Raw genomic sequence first — 12,211 nt, forward strand, 5'->3', positions numbered from 1 at the left:
ACCAAAGGTGGTCTTACATCCCTTGAACCAAATACCCCTTTAGCACATTATTGTATATGTTACATTACTATTTTTTGTTAATCTGGTTCGAATATAAGATTTTATTGTTTGATTGATGAAATCTAAGATTATCTAAAATATATTTTACTAAATTGTCCTTATAGAGTTACTTCTTTTTAACAAGTTTAGCTCATTTAGCATTAATATGAAAGTTAAATATTAGGGGAGTAAAAGGATAAATTTAATAAAATTTGTAAAAAAAAAAGTCAAATTGTCATAAAATAAAATATTACATTACTTTACTTAAGATTAACCATATATTTCAAAATCTTGACCTGAAACCAAACATTCCATTATAATATTATAGTACGAGTATAGATAAGATATATATAGAAAAAAACACCAAATGTTGATAAACCCACATGCTGAGCCATGAATAGAGTAATGAAAGATTTTATATCGAGTCTTTGATTAACATCACGTCAACCTTATGCCTTCCCTAAACTCATCTTGTGTTCTCGACTCAGGCCAGGGTCCTACAACAACAAAAAAAAACTAAACTAAACACAATTGAACTTTTTTTCCAATTTATTAGACCTTAAGGACTGGGCCATCAATTGTTGGGATAGATGATGTTCCGGAAAAATAGAAATGCCTTGGTTAACAGAGATTTCTCTATTTTGTTTTCGTTGGTGGTGAGGTGTGTAATGCTCTGTAAGGGTTTTAACAGGTGAGGGTTGTTGGCTTTTATTTGCCTTTTAGCTTTATTTTCTGGCTTATAAAAAAAATGAAAAAAATTTGGGTTTCCCAAATTAAGCTGAATTCGTTTGAATTAAACAAATTTACGTCTACTCAGGTTAATTAAAAGTTAATAATTCAATTATCAATTTTATTACTATAAACTGTAAAAAGGGATGGTATATATGCTTTTATTCTTATGAAACTAATTTTACATATTAATTTATTACTATTAACTTTTCTCGTTCAACGTTTTGCTGTGTATGATTTACAGAAAAGTAAAGCAGCAAAACAAATTGGTTTTGGTAACATCATTGTTGAAAGTTACCTAAATGCACACACAAATAGAAACTAAAAACTAAAAAACTGTAGCCATCTAAACCAATGAATTGAGACACTTACGGATATCAAAAGAAAAGAAAAAACTAATTTCCCATGTGAAAGAAAGCAGAAATTTGTCTTATAAAATATGTGTGGAATCCATAAACATAATTGCATATCCATTGTCCAAACTCCAAATACCAAAGTGTGCATGTATTGTGAAATATTTGGGTTCAAAGGGACAAAGTTTGGATCAAAGCTCAACAGGTGAACCCAGTGAGGCACTATTTCATATAAGAGAAAAGGCATGTAGCTGGTCAAGGAGCTTGACGGAGGAACAATGTGGGAGTATGCAAGGTAACGAGGTGGAGAGCGGGAGGCCTATTGCGTTGCAAGAAAGATTTAGATACACAGTGTACATAGCATGGAAGAAAGGGTTGAGGGGATATGGAGTTGCATTCCTGATAACGGACGAGGGTGGGAAATACATGGCTCAGTATAGCAACATGGTGGAAATAGATGACAAAACGTTGGTGAAGTTGTTTGTAGTGAGGGAGGCACTAAGGCAAGCAGCAAAAGCCAATATCAAGGTTGGGATTTGCATGGAGGAGGACAAGAGGATTGAGAGTGTCATACAAAATGGCAAGGCAATGAGGGTGCTGTGGAAGTACCATGATTTGGTGGAGGATATTAATAAACTCAGGCAAATGGCTGAGATCATTGCTCGGGAAGACTGAGCAGGAAAGCGTACTTAGGGAAACAAAGCGGTGGGCCGTAACTTCAACCAACATTAAATTCTATTATGTGTTTCCTTAATTATTAACACCCCCATATTATGTATCTAATTCAAGCTTCTCTTGGTACCAAAAATAAAAGAGAAAGATTGAGACGGTACCATGTAGAAGATAACAAAACTACAGAGTATCAAATGCGGTGTCCAAAGTATAAGTGAAACAGTAGTACGTCCGATAGTTTTATAACTGAAGCTTAAAGCCTTAAGCAACAAGCTCTCATAGCTCGGTTAGAGCACCCGTTTAGTAAGCGGGAGGTCTTGAGTTCAACTCTCAACGAGAGCAGAGGTAGCGGTCTTGAGTTCAACTCTCAACGGGAGCCGGAGGTAGCAATATCTTACTAGTTCTATCAACACCTTTCATTTTTTACTTTTCCTTTTTTTTTTTCCTTTTTAGAAAAATATAATTTTGTAAGCTTAAGACTTTAGTTTTTCACCTTTGGGATAAAATAACATTTGATCTTGAATTTGTTGTTTCTTTTTTAACTTCAAAATTTTTTTAGTATTCTTCATGTTTATTTTACGGTCTATGTTTAGGGTATATGATTATCCCTCCCAATAATATCGTCTTGATTTGATTTGTGAATTTAGATTCCATTAAAATATAGTGATGTAACACTTTGATATTGTATCACATAATCACTTGAATTTAAAAAAATATATTTTTATTTCTTTAGATTTTTATATATTTTTAAAAAATTATGTAATGACATAGCACAATCCGAAAGTGCCATATCATTATATTTTAGTAGAATTCAAATTCATTGGCCAAATTGAAAAATGTTATCAAGTTCATAGATTAAATGTTCCTTTATCCCTTGATATTTTTGGTACAAACTAGATAATTCAAACAAAAAGAAAAAGAAAAAAACACCAAACGGTTAAGGCCAACAACTAAAAGATGTGTTAGCCCAACTTGACCTTCGAAGGTTTCCTACTCTCCATTTTTTTTTTTTTACATACTTTGAGCCTTCTTTTGGTGATGTCCTTCATTGAATTCCTTTGTTTTTTTCCCTAGTTCCTGTCAATCTTTCTAAGAGTCTTACGATTAAAAGTATAAATCCCAAAATTCATCCCCTTATCAATAGCCCTATCCTCAACAACCACATCTTTATGGTACTGACTATCCAACCGAGTATTTTATTGGACAATTGATCTTCAAGGTCTACTAATATCATGACCACTAGGCTCCCCTCCTCCCATCTTCTTATCTTCCATAATATCTATATGTGCTTTTGGTGTTTGACTCCGGCCTCTCTGTTTAGCACAGCTTATGACCCTATCCTGTGAAATATTTGCGCAGGCAGTCTTTGATTTTCTCATACATTGCATATAACCCACTACCTTATCCTTATTAACATTTATTTGAACATTCCCTAAATTACCCACTTCTTGCTCAATAACCATTCCCTCATCCCGTAACACCAAATCTACTACGTCCTCCATATTGTCCTCTAAAATATTCTTATCCATATAATTAAGGATATCAAACCGTGATTTTGTAGGAGTTTCCTTCTCTTTCACAATCTCCTTTCCTTTATTAGACTTATTCTTCTACTTCAATGGTCCTCTCCATCGACTTATCGCTACATGCAATGCTCGTATGTTGAGCTTCGAACTAGCAGCCATTACAGTACTCGTAGTAGCTTTCGCACCATTGGTTTTTGGGATAGTAGTTTTCACCCTACTGTATGATTCATTACCGTTTCCATAACAATCGCATTCGTCGAAAATGAGGGGCAACCCCTCATACTTGACAGGTTAATTAGCCATAACAAAGACCACATAAGGGAAAACGACTTCTTTAAATCAAGAACCATATCGATCCGAGCAAACCTCCCCCTCTTTTTCGACAGTGGTATTATAGTAAACTTTGACCACCCACCATAATACTTTTGCAATCACTCGTATCAGGAACTTAACATAATACTGGTATGGAGACCCCAATAATTTTATCCATACCACTACCTTTTACCTATAACCCTCCTTAGTAGAGACAAGGTATCTCTAAATTCCTTAAATTTCCCTTAGAACTGAATATCGTTATTTGTGATGATCAGTTGTGGGATCCCATATTAGTAGATAACAGTCTTCCATATGAAGTTCTCCATTTATTTATATATGATGGTGGCCAAAGCTTTCGCTTTCATCTATTTGGTGAAGTACTCAATTGTCGCAATGATGATTTTTTTTTTTTCACCATGGTTGGTAGGAAGAGCCCAATAATATCCAATCCCCAAGTTGAGAAAGGTCAAGAACTAGAAATGCTTTGCAAGGGTTTGACTACCTGTTGGGGAATAAGCGAGAGAACTTCTAACAAGGCTCACATTTCAGCATGAAGGATGACACATCTTTTTAATGGGTGTGCCAATAGTATACCTGTTGGAAGATCTTTCGAGCAATGGCTTTGGTACCCGGATGGTTCTCACCAATTCCTTCTCACAATTCTCACATCGCATACTCAGCTTTAGAAGGACCCAAACATCTCAAAACTAGTTGTAGATATCCTTTCTTATACAAGACCCCATCAATGAGTAAATAACGAGAGGCCAAGCAATGAAGCCTATTACGCTCTTTAGGATCGGAAGAAGTGTTATCACAAGATTAAGAAGATAACTAGGGGAGTCATCTAGGTATCTTCAGATTCAATACTAAAAACCTGGCCCATCGTCTCAACTAGGGCGTTCATTGTGCTTAAGTAACATTTTGTCCACTGCACAATCTCAACAATGGAAACTAATCTAGATAGGAAGTCAACTCGAGTATTCTCAGCATGTGATATCCTATCAACTTGAATCTCCAGATTCTTCTTCAGTAAGCTCATTACTAAGGAGTAATATTTGGATAAGGTGGGCTCTTTAACCTCGTACTCTCCATGGATCTGTTTGGTTACTCACTAGGAATTAATGTAAACATAAAGCTTCTTGACCCTTAATTTTTGAGCCAATTCTAACCTGACAATAAGTGCTCAATATTTCGTAGCGCCATTAAAAATGGAAAAGGCAAACAAGAAACCATACTACCATTCATTACCTTCAGGATTAGTCAGCAATATACCTACTCTGAAATCATTCTTCAATGAACTATCGACGTGCAAGATATAAGTTTTATTATTAGTGGGAGGGTGACCGCCTCCGAATGTACCAACGTACAGAGTAAAAATCCTACACAAAATATATGAAAGGTAATATCCACAAGTATAGGGGTCATGTTCTAGGGTTAGGTCACTTCACAATTCCCCCCAAAAATCTCTTTGTTTTCCCTCCTCCATGCTACAAAACTTACTCTGCACATTTAATTTTCCTGAACCATCAACACTATCTCATAACAACAATTGTGAGGTTGGGTCATATGATACCCATTGGCCCATTGCGATTTTGTTTCCCAAATATGTGGGCCCATAACTTTTTCACTTTCCCTCCAAATTTCCATCACATTAAAGATAGGCCATAATTATCGGCCTCCCATCACTCACGTCATACCCTATTTACTCCTTACTTTGCCGTCATTTTATTTTACCCAACCTCTTCAATTCTTTTACAGTTACCTTAAATTTTATTTCTCTCCATGTTTATTTGTGCTTTCTTCAAACACTGTAGATTTTTTTTCTTCCTTTTCTACACAAACTTTTACCTTAACTTTCCATAATGGCTAGACGATCTATCCTTCAATCATCTACTATGCCACCTCGCACTTTCTTTAACACTGCGGTAGAAAAGCGATACCAGAACAACATCTTCAAGCGACTTTTTTGTTTGGAAGAAGGCTTTCTTTTTAAATAGAGCCTTTCATGGGATACAATGCTTCCATTTCTTTTATCATTAAGCAACATGGATGGAAAATTTTTTGTTTGCATTCGAAGGATATGCTGACCAAGATTGTTTGTGAGTTCTATGCTCACCTTACTTCCTCAAATGTTGTTTTTATATATGTGCAAGGAGTTTTGGTCTTATTTGATGTGGACACGATAAATGCTCGGTATGGTCTTTCTGATATCCAATGCGAGCATACCGAGTTTGTTGTAACCATCATTGTTGATAGGTTAACTTAGGTTCTTTAAGACTTATGTGTGACAGGAACTAAATGGACGGTGTTAAGGTAAGATTATTACACCGTGGAAAGGGCATCTTTGAAGCCCAAGTGCAGGGTGTGGTATCACTTCTTTAAGGCGCACCTACTCATTTCGACCCATAACTCAACAGTTTCTAAGGAGCGGATGTTGCTGCTCCATTCTATCATACAGAGTAGGAAAATTAATATGGGTAAAGATTATATTCAACAAAGTACACTAATGTGCACAAAAGAATATCAGGAATGTGAACTTTCCTTATTTAATCACCGCGCTTTGCCAGCGTGTTAATGTCTCAGTCCAAGCTAATGATGATGTCGTCCCAAATAAAGGGGCCATTATAAGGTTGATTATTGCAAAGATTTTTGGGGAGGATTTGCCACGAAAATAACCTCTTAGTTCAGCCTCAACATCCTTTACGCCAATATTTGCCGCTGCAACCACATCCACTTCTAACAGTTTCTTTGAGCAATAAGTGCTCAGTTCATTGGCGAAGTTACAAAAGCAAACTAATCTTTTCAAGACTCAGCAACTTCAGCTTACTGCGGATTTGGCAAAAGTATGGGACAAGTTGGCTCTGTACTAGGCCTATGTGGAGAGGAGGGAAACTACTCTGAAAAGGTCCCTTCAAAAGAATTTCACTAAGTCAATGCCTGCTTTTCCTGACTTCCTTAAGGAATTGCAGAAAATTGTAGTAGAAGGGGTTGGTAAAGTCCAGCCAATTGAAACAAACCCTGTTCCCAAGACGTTGCTACTGCAGAGAAAGAAAACAAAGAACCAGAGGCAGAAACAGAGAAAATGAAATTAGTCCGTATTGTGACTAATTGTAAGGAAGAAGAAGATTATTGATGAAATCATCAAATCTGATGATGAACAAGAAGATGTGTCACTCCAATCCTTGAAAAGGAAAATGTGTTACAAGCACAGTGCACGCAAATCCACCTGCAGAAAAGAATGAAATAACCATACAAGCTCCAAGCCAGGGAAGTTTTCTTCATTTTCTTGCATCATGCGTTCCAATTTTTTTTATTTTTTTTGCCATAACATTTGTTTTACTTATATATCTTCTTGTGTTCATGTTTCATGCCTATACATGCATTGAAGACAATGCACCATTTAGGTTTGGGGGTGTATTAAGCATTTAAGGTGCATTTTCTATTTAGTAAACATTTTGTTTATATTTAGTAAGCATGTTCATTTTAGTGAATTTTCTTTTTCCACGTAACTGATAATGACTGTTTCGACTATGACGAGTAAAACTTTTACTTGTGATGTTCAATGATGAGCTTAAATTCTTCAATAAATCTAAAACATGTGACAGTGGATTAGATAAATTTAGCTTAGGTGAGGTTACTTGGAAATTAATTCCTAAACATGAGATGTCCTAACTTCAGTTAGTTTTGGACTATAGCAAGTGTCTTTTAATGAACTTAGGGACTTTTGAAGCCAAACTAAATCAAATTGTCAACGCAATACTTAAATAAAGGACAGTAGGCACTCTAATACTTAGAATTACCAAGTAAGGTAGCAACACTTTGTTTGCTCTATCGTGCTGTTGGCTAGAAAAACAAGTTCAAGCAAAAGAGTGTAATAAAGTAAAGAAAATTGGAGGCACTCTACTGTAGTAATAGGCTGAATAACTAAGGAGGTAATTGTTTGTTACATCCATCTTCTAAGTTAAAAGCTTTAGCCTCATTAGTGATTTTTATGCAAATTATAACATGGTTGAGTACTCGGTAATTTAGTGTATGCTACATTTTGATTCTCGAGTCAAAGAATTGTGTGACATGCTGAAACCCCTGTTTCAAAAAAAAAAGGGAAAAAATTGAATGCCATTACAAAGCACCTTAAGTTTAGTTAAAAGATGAACTAAATAAATTTGGAGATACTTGCTATAGTGAAAGTTACATGAGTACTTAGGGGAATATTTTTTGCACTGTCTTTGTTGAATAAGATTATGAAACTTGATCAAATTTTTAGACATAAAAAGCTATTGAGAACTGAAGTATAGGATGCTCTTTTGATGGTCTAACAGTACAAAGGTGATTACGTTGCTGTGGCAATTCGTACAACAATTCATATCTTGCTTAAAGACAAGCAATATATCAGGTTTGGGGGTGTGATAACTCCTGAGAAAAGTTATATTTTATGCCTTTAGACTTGATTAATTGTCTGTACTTAGGTGAGTTTAGTTGCACTTTAGGACTTTCCATTAGTGTTTAGGAAATTACATTGAGGAGCTTAAACTGTGCTTAAATGTTACTATATGTTCCTTTGTTGTTTGCGAGAAGGATTTGTTTATTGATTGAGTGGCAGGAAGATGCCCAGTTAACAATTAACTGTTATCATCTTTGCTGTACGTGTACAAGAAAAATCAGCCTAAAAAAGAGGAAAAAATCATGGGATCATGGGTTGATGGGCCTACTCTAAGGGAGAGATATAAAACCCGAAAAGAAAAATTGAAAAAGAGGTAGACAGTTAGAGAGACAATTTGAAAGAGAAATCCCTTAGATGAAAATAAAGGGTAGTAGTGGTGACAAGGGCAAAGATGCAAAGAAGAGAATGAGTACAGTTCCTCTTGGTCACTGGAAGACATTCCGTAGTCAGAATTATGGGCTGGACAGGCGAAAGCTATCTTCTTGGGTTCTACCTTTAATTCTTTATTTTTTGTTCCGCAATCTAATTTGAGGAAACGATGTTAAATGCTATTTTGAATCTGGATTTTAGTCACCAACCCATAAGCTAAATCTTATAAAGTTAGGATTATTTGATGAAACTTTTATTTTCTTTATTGGGCACGGATTAAATCTCACAAAATGGAAAATTTATGCAATTTACCCTTAATCCATGTATAGTCGAATTTCACATAACCTCATAACAGCCCATATTTTTATTTTATTCACATTTTCAACCACAACATTTCTACCTTTCACAATTTAATCCCTAATTTTTATTTTTGTCAAAAATCACTTTATAAAACTTGTATATCTATTAACAACCATCAATAATCTAACAAGAAACTTAAAAATCCCAAGTATTCAACAATAGCATGTCTCAAAATCTATAATAGTTTCAAAAACGAAGGTATGGACTAGCTAGATTAAGCTGCAACGAGCTCAAAAATGTCAAAATAGACTTACAATTTGATCCTACAATGGCCGAATGTTTTCAAGCTCTCCCAAACCCTATTTTCTCTTTTTCAATCGGTTGTATGAAGAAGATGACACCAAATTAAGTCTTTGTTTTATTGATTTTAACATTAATTACCTATTTACCATTTTAACCTTCAAAACATTTTATAATTTCAAAAATACTAAGCCAACCACTTCCACTATGTTATTAAAGGACTAGTTACCATGCAAATATTCCTATATTTCAAATTCATAGCCATATAGTGCTTTTATCAACTAGAATCCTAATTTTTTACTTTATGCGATTTAGTCCTTTTTACCAAATTAAACATTTAAACGGTAAAATTTCTTTACAAAACTTTCACATAATTAATCTATCATATTGTGAATCTTATTAAAATAATTAAGTAACTTTTTTTACTTTAAATTTGTGATCCCGAAACCACTGTTCTAATTTGACCTAAAAACGGGCTATTACAATCTCACCTATCATTTTATTACTTGATCCGGCGTGTACACTTGCACAATTCACTTAGCATATTCACACGCAACAACTACCGGCTGGTTTGTTGCTCAAGTGTCTTTCTGGCTTGCCACGTGTCCTCATATGGATAGGGGTATAACAAAACTATTTTAAAATTTACAATGGCTTATTATGTAAAATTGTAAATTAAATTATTGAATATAAATAAATTGGAAGATTTATTATGAAAATATAACTTGCAAAACACTATTAAAAATTATATAAAAAAAGTAGAGAGATTTATGTTGAAAATTTTCTTTTCAAAAATGCTTTCTTTCTTTTCTTCTCGCATGTCAAATTTTTATAGTTTGAACACATTTAAAACTTAAAAACCGTGTAATATATAATATGTAATATATGTGTGTGTGTGTGTGTGTGCGCGCGCGCGCTCTCTCGCCCTGTAAGGAAAGCATGCAATTTTTATTAACTTTATTAGCTCAAATAGCTATGAAGAATTATATATCACTGGTTGCAACAACAAAATTGAAAAAGCGGAGGCTGACAGGCGCCTCCACTAAAACCAATTCTACGGCAATACCCATCACAATCAGCAATATCTTCACATTTTCCTTGGCAAATTGGTGCCGCTTCCCCTTGAAATTTTAACCATAAAAACACATCAGTACTCAAGTTAAATTACAAGTAAAAAAATTGAAAGAAAACCTGAAGATTAGTTTGAAACTGATCAAGAGAATTCTTTTATTTATTTTATTTTTATTCTTAAATTCAATTTGTACATACCAATAAGTGAAAAGAAGAGAAGGATTGTTGTTAGCATGATCAAAATTCTCACAAGCCAAGAGAGGTAGCAAGCAACCATTTTCTTTTCTCTTATTTTAAGAATTTGACCTTTTTTTCTTTTTGATAGAAACGGCTTTGGCAGAAAATTATTAGTATGTAGCAATAGCAATTTGGTGTAAATATATACAGCGATGTGCCCATGTGTAAAGTGGGGGAAAAGTTATTAATGCATATCAGCGAATATCCAGATATTGTCAATCTTTTTATATAAATTAAAATTTATAGGATTCTATTGCCATTTTAGTTTAACCACCTTCCATACAAGTCAATACCATAATTCTTTATTTCCTAATATGCAATTCTCCAATTCTGATTTAAGATGTAGTATATTAAATTTTAGAGGATTCTATTGTTATTTTAGTTTAAAAAAGATTTTCTTATATAAAATTTATATTTTTTAATCCAATTGTATTATTTATGATCTATTTTCATGTAAATTATCCCCAAAAATAAAGTAGTTTAAAATTTTCTAATTTTTATTTAATGAATATGATAAAAATATCAAATTAATTCAAACTTTTGTGAATGTTTTCGCCCGATACTCAATTTGTTATACTATCAATTAGTTTTTTAACTCGTGTGATTGATGTACAAGATTGTTGTATTTAATAGTTAAAATATTTTCAAAACACATTGAACTAAAAACTTAAATATATACAGTACCAAATGAGTTTGCCGAATTGGCACGTTTTTATTTGTCCTTTATGTGGCACGATTCTAATCTTTGAATCTGATTGTGACTCTTCCATCGGTGTTTACTTTTGGGTTCCTTCGTCAGCGTGCTGAGTAGAGTGGATCGGTGAGGAGATTCTAGGGTTTTTTTTTTTTTTTTTTGTTCTAATAAAGAATGATATGGCAGGGCTTAGTATTAATAACAAAGGAGAGGAAGAGTTTGGCAATTTCACGATGGGTCTGATATGCAACCAAAATTGTTTGATTTATGTTTGGTGGGGTGTTTTCTAACAATTAGTATGGTACATTTTTCGACAATGCGAAACACCATGACTAATATTTGGCATCCCTTGGGTGGTGTATAGATCTCAGATCTGGGAAAAAAAGGGGTTTATCGGTTTAGGTTCTACAATAGGGTGGACATTGATAGGGTGGTAAATAGTGCGCCATGGACGTTTAGTAATCATTTATTGGTATTTCATCAGCTTGAAAGTAATGAAGATCCTATGCAAATTTCATTGATCTTTTCGTGGTTTTGAGTCCAAATTCATGATCTCCCTTCAGGGTTTTTTTTTGAAATGGTGGCAAAATAGATTTGTAATTTTATCAGGGTATTTGAAGAGTACGATCCAAAATAGATTTCTTCTAGTTTTAAACAATGCTTACGAATCAATGTTATAATTGATGTGTTGTTTCCACTGAAACGCATAAAGAAAATTCAAATCTTGCCATCTAGTTTTATCTATGCAAGATTTCAATACGAAAAGCTCACGTTATTTTGCTTCATTTGTGGATGTCTTGGCCATAGAGACAGTTTCTGTCAAGCAGTTTAGTTTGGGGTCATAGTGATATGCATACAGTGGGGTGACCTAAAGGTAGAGTCTCAAGGTTCAAGTCGAGTTGTAAATAAAATTTAAAATAGAATTTTTTAAATTTCTAGTTGAGAAATGAATTGATTGTAATCGAATGGCTGTTGAAATGTTATTTCATGGGTTTTAACCTTGTAGTAAATTCCTTAAGCTGAATAATTTATTCATCTATGTTATAAACGTTTATCAGATTGTTATTATTTGGTATGTGAAATGTTCTTAAGTTAAGTTTCCATTATAAGAGTTGATATGATATGACTTCTAATGGACAACATATTTTTATAAGTTATTGGTTAA

General features: G+C 33.9%; 1 long non-coding RNA gene across 1 annotated transcript; it reads right to left on the reverse strand.

The window, feature by feature from the left end:
• Positions 1-9,989: 9,989 nt before the first annotated feature.
• LOC128285143 (uncharacterized) lies at positions 9,990-10,484 on the reverse strand. Its single transcript, XR_008275561.1, has 2 exons — positions 10,314-10,484; positions 9,990-10,165 (listed from the first exon to the last, which is right to left on the reverse strand). It is a non-coding gene; the product is annotated as an uncharacterized LOC128285143 (long non-coding RNA).
• Between the last annotated feature and the right edge of the window lie 1,727 nt (positions 10,485-12,211).

This window comes from Gossypium arboreum, chromosome 12, assembly GCF_025698485.1.
Source record: "Gossypium arboreum isolate Shixiya-1 chromosome 12, ASM2569848v2, whole genome shotgun sequence".
NCBI lineage: Eukaryota > Viridiplantae > Streptophyta > Magnoliopsida > Malvales > Malvaceae > Gossypium > Gossypium arboreum.